The following is an 8,936-nucleotide window of genomic DNA, read 5'->3' on the forward strand; positions in this document are numbered from 1 at the left end:
GTCCAGATGAACAGAATCAACTTTTGGAGATTTACTTACCTGGATGATTGAGCATGCATCAAAATAAATCCCCAATGTTAAATTATTGAAGGTATTTCAGCACCAAAAGATGAGCTTTTACCTTTTCTTTTCTTTTCCAGGGGACCACTGACCACACAGAAACTTGTGGATGAATGGTGATAAACCTGGTAATTATTTATGAGTATTATGTTGTCATCCTATTATTCAGAAAAATATCCAATTAGGTCAAATAGCCTGATATATATAGCCCAGTATCACACAAAAGACAGGGGGTCATTTGATCCTGTTTTTTGTTTTGTTTTGTCCAGTGTGCATTAGTAAATATCTGTCTAAAATATTCTATTGAAAATGATTATGATGGGGAAATTAAATAATAATAATAATAATAATAATAATAAGCAAGAATTATATTGTCAGGGCTTGTATCGTGTGTGGATGCGAGGAAAAGAGGACCCAAACGCTGGACTCAGATAGGTGAAAGCTAGAGTTTATTATGATGAGCAGATAAACAGGACATGAAACGGAGGACTGACTGAACTGAAATAGCTGACTAACCTGGCTGGACTGGAAACAGGTATGGCGTAGACAACATCAATGACACGACAAGGACCGAAGGGAACATATACACGTGGAAGCTCCTGTCAGGCATCATAGTGGCTAAGATGAACAGGCACATGGGTCAATACGTGAGCGGGGCACAGAAAGGGATGGGCAAGAATACCAGAGGCGCAAAACACCAGCTACTGGCAGACCAAGCAGTCAGCCGAGACTGCAGGACCAGACTGACCAACCTGTGCACTGCCTGGATTGATTACAAGAAGGCCTATGACTCAATGCCCCACACCTGGATCCTGGAATGCCTAGAACTATATAAGATCAACAGGACCCTGAGAGCCTTCATCAGGAACTCAATGGGGATGTGGCGGACAACACTGGAGGCCAACCTCAAGCCCATAGCACAAGTCACTATCAAGTGCGGGATCTACCAAGGAGATGCTCTGTCCCCACCAGGGTTTTAATAGTTTTGCAATTTTCATTAGTTTTTATTTTTATTTATTTTTTACTTCAGATTTTCAATTTTATATCAGTTTTAATTAGTATTTACCAATTGTTTGCCAATTTAGTTTAGTTTTTATTTTTTTGAAAATCTGAGTTTCAGTTTAGTTTTGATTAGTTTCAGTTAGTTTTAGTTGTGTTTGCAATAATTAAGTGTAACAAAATCCCAGTTTCATCATATCAGTCATTCTCTTCTGCTTATCCTTGGGTATGTTGCTATTCCAGCTACCATACCCTGCACCCTGGACAGGTCGCCTGTCTGTCGCAGGGCTAACACGCAGAGACAGACAACTCACATTCCCACCTATGGGTTCTTTAAATAAATAAATAAATAAGGGCAGATGAACAACCATTGATACCAGGCAACTATAAAATGTATATCTTGGCCCCAATGAGACTATTAACTCTTGCAGCACCGGGTGTTCATAATTTTGGTTCAAGTGAATTGATAAACTTTTTGAAGGCAATTGACTCACACAGTTATGTAGATATCCCAGTCCTGTTGTCTCGGGATGCATCACGCTGCCTTGCCTGGGGTTAGCGTCTGTTTCTGGGGATGAGGGTTGAGTGTGCTCCCTTACCTTCTCAAGGTAAGCTAGGTTAGCCTTCTTGTGTGAGCTTTTCAAGTGCACTTTGTGGGATTTTTTTCCCTTTAGAAATGTCCCTCATAATTTGTCTCTTTCCACTACAAGACACTTGCTTTATCCAAAACACAGTCATATTCAAAGTAATCCCAAATTGGACTCTGGTGCTTTCTCCTCACTTTTCCTGACATGATTCTGCGCGTGGACAGAGCAGTAACACAGACGACTTGACTAACGTACTTGCCACCTGCTGGCATAATTAGACAGCAAGAAAAAAATCTGAAAACTAAACTTCATTTTAACCCTTGACTATTGTATGACATACACACATCTACGAAAACTAAACACATTTTTGCTATAAATTCAGTTAATTTTAGTTAGTTTTGTGAACATTCATTACAGTTTTAGTTAGTTTTCCTTTTCTTGTTTTTATTTTTATTTCCGTTAACGAAAATGTTTTTTCACTTCTAGTTTTTGTTATTTCGTTAGTTTTCGTTAACGGTAATAACCTTGGTCCCCACTACTGTTCTGCATAGGCCTTAACCCCCTCAGTGAGATAATTGACAAGACTGGCTATGGATACAGACTACGGAATGGAGCAGTTGTCAGCCACCTCCTGTACATGGATGACATCAAGCTGTATGCCAAGAGTGAATGAGAGATCAATTCATTGATCCACACCACCAGGATATACAGCAATGATATCGGAATGTCGTTCGAGCTGGAGAAGTGTAGTCGGATGGTAACAAAGAGAGGGAAGGTAGTCAGAATGGAGGGGATCAAACTACCAGAAGGCAACATTGCAGACATAGAGGACAGTTACAAGTACCTGGGGATCCCGCAGACGAATGGGAACCATGAAGAGGCCGCTAGGGTCAGGCAAGTCCTGAGGAGTCAGCTGAACGGTAAGAACAAGATCCGGGCGATCAACACGTACGCCCTGGCCATGATCAGGTACCCTGCTGGGGTAATAGGCTGGCAAAAGGAGGAGATAGAAGCCACTGACATAAAGACAAGAAAGCTCCTTACCATGCATGGAGGGTTTCACCCCAAGTCCAGCACCCTGAGGCTGTATGCTAAGCGGAAGGAAGGGGGCCGGGGACTGGTGAGTGTCAGCACCACAGTCCAGGATGAGACAAGGAACATCCAAGAATACATCACGAAGATGGCCCCAACTGACAGCGTGCTCAGTGAATACCTCAGGCAGCAGAAACCCAAGAAAGTGGAGGAAGGCGAGGAACCATCATGGAAGGACAGGCCCTGCACGGTATGTACCACCGCTAGATAGAGGAGGTGGCTGATATCCAGAAATCCTACCAGTGGCTGGACAAAGTTGGACTGAAAGACAGCAGAGAGGCACTAATCATGGCAGCACAAGAACAAGCTCTGAGTACAAGATCCATAGAGGCTGGGGTCTATCACACCAGGCAAGACCCCAGGTGCAGGCTGTGTAAAGATGCCCCAGAGACAATCCAGCACATAACAGCAGGGTTCAAGATGCTAGCAGGCAGAGCATACATGGAACGCCATAACCAAGTGGCCGGCATAGTGTACAGAAACATCTGTGCTGAATATGGCCTGGAAGTGCTGAGGTCAAAATGGGAGACGGCCCCAAGGATGGTGGAGAATGACCGAGCTAAGATCCTGTGGGACTTCCAGATGCAGCCGGACAAAATGGTGGTGGCTAACCAACCGGACATAGTGGTGGTAGACAAACATGAGAAGACGGCCGTAGTGATCGATGTAGTGGTTCCGAATGACAGAAACATCAGGAAAAAGGAACACGAGAAGCTGGAGAAATACCAAGGGCTCAGAGAAGAGCTCGAGAGGATGTGGAGGGTGAAGGTGACGGTGGTCCCAGTGGTAATTGGAGCACTAGGTGCAGTGACTCCCAAGCTAGGCGAGTGGCTCCAGCAGATCCCAGGAACAACATCGGAAACATCTGTCCAGAAGAGCGCAGTCCTGGGAACAGCTAAGATACTGCGTAGGACCATCAAGCTCCCAGGCCTCTGGTAGATAACCCGAGCTTGAAGGATAGACCGCCCGCAGGGGTGAGTGGGGATTTATATATATTTTTATATAATGACTAATTGCAGAGAGGTGTATCAGATGCCACCTCTCTGGGGACATCTCAGGCCCTCCAAGGTATGGAGGCCTATCTACCCCCACCACTTCCCTTGCAAGCTGCAGACGCCCTCAGACATCGGTGCGTTGGTGGGTCTTTGTGTCAGGGGATGGGCGTCCAGGTATACACCGGCTCACTCCTTGGTGACTGCTTATCGGGGCCTGGAGCCTGGGGCTCGCTCGGGCCACTTCGGGGGTGGGGTGCCCTCGGCCTCTCAGCCTGGGGCTCAGTCACTGTGGCGCAGCTGGCTGCCGACGGAGCTCCCGCGCAAGTCACTGCAACCCCCCATGGCTTATGCTCCGCGGCTGCTGAGTGACCCCTTATCTGGGACTCCCCTAAGCTCTTTCTGGGATAGTGGCGCGGCTGCCCCTCTGTTGGTCTTCCTTGGTCTCTTGTGTTCTGGGGGCCTCTGGATGTCTGGAGTTTTGATCTCCTCCATACCTGCTTCATACCCTGGAGGACGGGGCTGTGGCCCCCCCACACCCTCTAGCAGATCATTACATGAAGGAACCTTTTAAAAAAAACAAGCGCGTCCATGCTCACAGGTGTACACACGGGTGATCACACCCACAAACTACACCCTTTTTGGCTCCTACCTCAAAGCACACTGTGCGCTGTTGATCTTATGTGCTGCACAATAATGTTTAATATTTAGTATTTACTGTCATATTCCCATATATCATTGTGATGTTGTTTATTCTATTACTCTTGTTCTCTTCTGCTTGTTTTCTTTTTTCTTTCTCAGCAGGTGATCCAGGTGATTGATATATGCATTTTTTTTCTCTGCCCATTCTGTTGGTTTTTGTTTTTTGCCCTTCTCCCCCGTCCCTCTTCTCAGCTGTTTCTCTTTCCCTCCTTCTTTTTCCCCTTCTTTCCCCCAGTCAAGTCTGTCCCGTATTCAACAAGTGAAAATAAAATACACAATAAAAGGTGAATCAAATGGACCATTATGGCAAGGCTGGGATGGTCAATTTGGTAAAGTAAATCCGTTGGGCATCTTTGTTTGCCTTTAGACAACAATTCTGATGGCAAAAGAGCCAAACGGGACAGGCCCAAAAAAAAAAAAAAGAAAAAAAGAAAAAAGAAGGATACATTTTCAGTGCCTGACAAAATTGTATTTGCTCCATTTTGCAACGTGAAGAATCAGCCAACATGAGTGAGCCAACTGATGAAAGAAAGAGAATCTAATTTTCTAAATTTCTTTTTTTCAGGACTTAAAAAATTAAAAAGTACCTCCTGAAAAAAAAAATAAAAAAAAAAAAGCAGTGAAGTTGGCGCTCGAGAAATGGAAAGAGGGGGCTGAACATCCTTTTACCATCTGGACAGACCATAAAAAGTTTACCTATTTAAGAACGGCTAAGAAAATTAATGTCTGTCAAGCCAGTCTATAGTCTTTGTTTTTGCTCACTTCAAATGATTAGTCTTTTGCCATCCAGATTCTAGGAAGTTCAAGCTAGATACCTATGGAAATTGTTTCTGATAGAGATCCACAGTGTACTTCTCAGTTCTGGAAAGCCTTCGACTCAGCACTTGGAGAAAAGGTCAGCCTCAGCTCCGGTTATCATCCACAAACCAATGGCCAAACCGAGCATCTCAAATAGAAACTGCAATCAGCTCTCTGCTGTGTCACCACGCAAAACCACCAATATGGTCTACACATCTTCCCTGGGCATACACACAAAACACACTAACCCCATCTGCAACTGGTCTCTCACGCTTTGAAGACACCTCTGTTTCCGTAAGCCAAGACTCACCTTCTCCCTCCACATCATCTGCAACAATGTTGATACATCTGGACCAAGAAGGCGCTATTCAGATCAAGCAATCTTCAGTTCTGCTGTGCAGACAGCCTAAGGACACCTGCTCCCAGGAACCAGCCTGGGCAAAGGGTATGGCTTGCTGCTAAAGACAATCCACTGAAATGCCTTTCCCAAAGGCTCGCTCCATGTTACTTTGGACCATACGAGATTGAAGCTATCATCAGTCCTGCGGCAGTTACAGTAAGCTGCAGTACATTCCAGTCCTCTGTGCCCACGTGTGATGGAGTGACCCGTCTCAAGGCAGAGTCCGCTGAGTATGGCACCGCCACCATTAGATCGCCACCATTAGTTCGATTTGGCACCCGGGGCGGCGTATCTTTCTGACGACCGAGTAGAGGAATAAAAGGGGTGAGGAGCAAGTTGTGAGCCGCATCGGGGGTGGCTAGATTTTGGTTCCCACTTACTTGTTAAGGGCGTCGGTCGGGGAGACGTGCGGGGGATCGCCAATCGTGCAGGGTGACGCAAGCCGATGGTATGGGGGTGTGGGGTTTAAATAATGAGTTCACGTGTGTCTGGACCGTCATGAGAATGGCCTCATTACGTGGGCCGTTAATGTGTATATGAAGTCGGGTAGACTTCCGGGAAATAGTTGAGAGCTTGTATTAATGTATATGTTTTGTGAGTGTATAATGAAAAAGAAATTCTGGGGGGAGGGAGACGGGGATTAAAGTTAGAATAAAGAATTGGTGGTGACGCCAAGGGGGGAGGAGACGGGATATAAGAGACGGCGAGCCGGATATGAAGGGGGTGTGTTGTAACATACAGGCTGTGTAGCGCGGAGCTCAGTTTTATGTCTTTGGAACCATCTTTTTATGCACTGGGGAGGCCGTTTCAAATAAAGTATCCACACTAATACCTTACCGACTACGCCTGTATTTGTCCGGGAGAGGTCTGGAAGGGGACCCCGTGACATATGGTGTCAGAAGTGGGATGGCTAGTCGGAAGAGGAAAACGCGCCTCCCAGCGAAGCGCACAGGGCTGCGGTCCCAGCAGCATGAGTTTCCGGGGGAGAAGACAGCAGAGGAGCTGGCGTGGGACACAGTGCCGGCGTCGTCTTCTTCAGCAGAGGAGGAGGAGATTTCCGGCAGGATTGGTCCGGAGTTGCCTACAACCTCGACCGCAGCACGTGATGGAGAACTGATTGCGATGATGAGGGACTTCCTGGCGGGACAGCAAAGGAGAGAGACGGTGTTATTGGCTGAACTCAGGGGGCTGAGGACCGTTCCCTCTCCTAATGCGCTGTTGCCGGCGGATTCAGCTAGTCAGCAGAGCTCAGGGCAAGTGTTAGCGGGAGCTAGCACTACGGCCGCTACGGCTACACCGAGCACGGTAACAGCGAGTAGCCCCAGGATGGTGCTGCCTACCCCGGCCCGGCAGCGAGAATCCCGGCCGTCGTTACTGGAGGAACCGGCTCGCCAGTCCCTGGCAACGACAAGCAGCCTCGACCAGACGGGCGGAGAGTGGAGGCGATCGGAGGGGCCAAAGATTCCACCGTACCAGATGGGGGAAGATATTGAGAACTATTTGTTGCGCTTTGAGCGGGTGGCCAGAACCTGAAGATGGCCGGAGAATGAATGGGCCTGTCGGCTAGTTCCGTTGCTAGCGGGGAAGGCGTTGGAGGCCTATACCGCAATGGATGAAGAAAGAGCCCACTGTTATGAGGATTTAAAAGCTGCCTTGTTAGTTAAATTTGACATTTCCCCGGAGATGTATCGGCAGCGGTTTCGCTCTAATATTATTCCACCTGGGGAGAGCCCCACCGAGACGTACTACCGGCTGAAAGGACTGTACCGGCGCTGGCTTCGACCAGAGCAGCATACGAAGGACGAGATGGGAGAAGCGATTATTTTGGAGCAGCTAATTCGAGTTCTTCCAGGGGAGGTGAGGACCTGGGTGAGGGAGCATGAGCCCGCGGACGGACTGGCCGCAGCCAAGTTGGTGACGCAGTATTTCAATGCGCGGAGAGGAGCGGCCCCGGTCCGCTCAGCTGGGACGCCACAGCGATCGTCCCCGCAATCCGCGGGTCTGCCGAAGCGGGAGAGTAACCCCGAGCCATCCGGGGCCCCCAAGGTATCCACTCTACGAGGAGCGGGTAAGGACTTTCTTTGTTATTACTGCCAGCAGCCAGGCCATAAAGCCTCGGTGTGCCCCATCCGGAAGGCCAAAGTCACTGGGGCCTGCTATGCACCTCGGCTGGAGGCGGAACCAACAAAGGTCCAGCCAGCTGAGGGGCAACGCTATAAAACTGTAATGGTAAATGGGCAGCGGGTTACTGCTTTGCTGGACACTGGTAGTTTTATGTCATTAATTAAGCAAAGCTTGGTACCAGTGAACTGTGTGGACTATAGTCGACAAGAAGAAGTGTTATGTGTGCATGGTGACAAACATCCCTACCCAAAGGTGGAAATAACAGTGACTATTAATGACCAGCCATATTTATTGTCTGTTGGGGTGGTACAGAATTTGCCGGTAGAGGTTATTCTGGGGATGGATGTGCCTGTGCTTATGGATTTGTTGCAAGAAAAAGAAGAGCGGGACACAGAGACAAAAGGGAGGGAAACGGGGAATGTTCAAATGAAGGCATTAGGCCCAGTGGTCACTAGGGCCCAGGCGAAGGCGGGATGCCAACCCTGCCAGACTTGGACAGTAGTCTGTGCGAGGGTGGCACGAAAGGGCCGAGAAAATCTCGTCGCCAACGCCGCTTTGAGAAGCAGCTATGGTCCCAGGGACCGGGCAATAAGAACATGAAATGGGATGTACCTGAAAATATTTCTGTGTTGCAAAGGGAGGATGAGACGTTGGAAGTGTTGTTTGCTAATGTGCCTGAAGGGGGAACAGGGAAATGGGGAGGAAAAGAGAAGTTTGTGGTTGAGAAAAATGTGTTGTATGCAGTTGATGGGGACCACCAGCGGCTTGTGATCCCTGCTAGTTGTAGACCTCTCATTCTGCATTTAGCTCATACCCTCCCCTGGGCAGGCCATTTGGGTCGCCAAAAAACCTATTTATGGGTTAGTACGCGTTTCTTTTGGCCGTCAATGTATACGGATGTACAGAAGTACTGTTGTGCATGCCCTGTGTGTCAGAAAACTTGCCCAGCGCGCAAATCGGATCGGGCTCTGCTACAACCCTTGCCGGTCATCTCTATCCCCTTCCGTAGGGTAGCTATGGACATTGTGGGTCCGTTAGTAAAAAGTGGTCGGGGTTATCAGTACATATTGGTGGTGTGTGATTACGCGACCCGTTTCCCAGAGGCGTTTCCGTTGCGATCGATCACAGCCCCTAATGTTCTGCGCGCACTGATACAGTTGTTTTCTCGGGTGGGGATACCTG

The sequence above is a fragment of the Aulonocara stuartgranti genome, assembly GCF_965226115.1.
Source record: "Aulonocara stuartgranti genome assembly, chromosome: 14".
NCBI lineage: Eukaryota > Metazoa > Chordata > Actinopteri > Cichliformes > Cichlidae > Aulonocara > Aulonocara stuartgranti.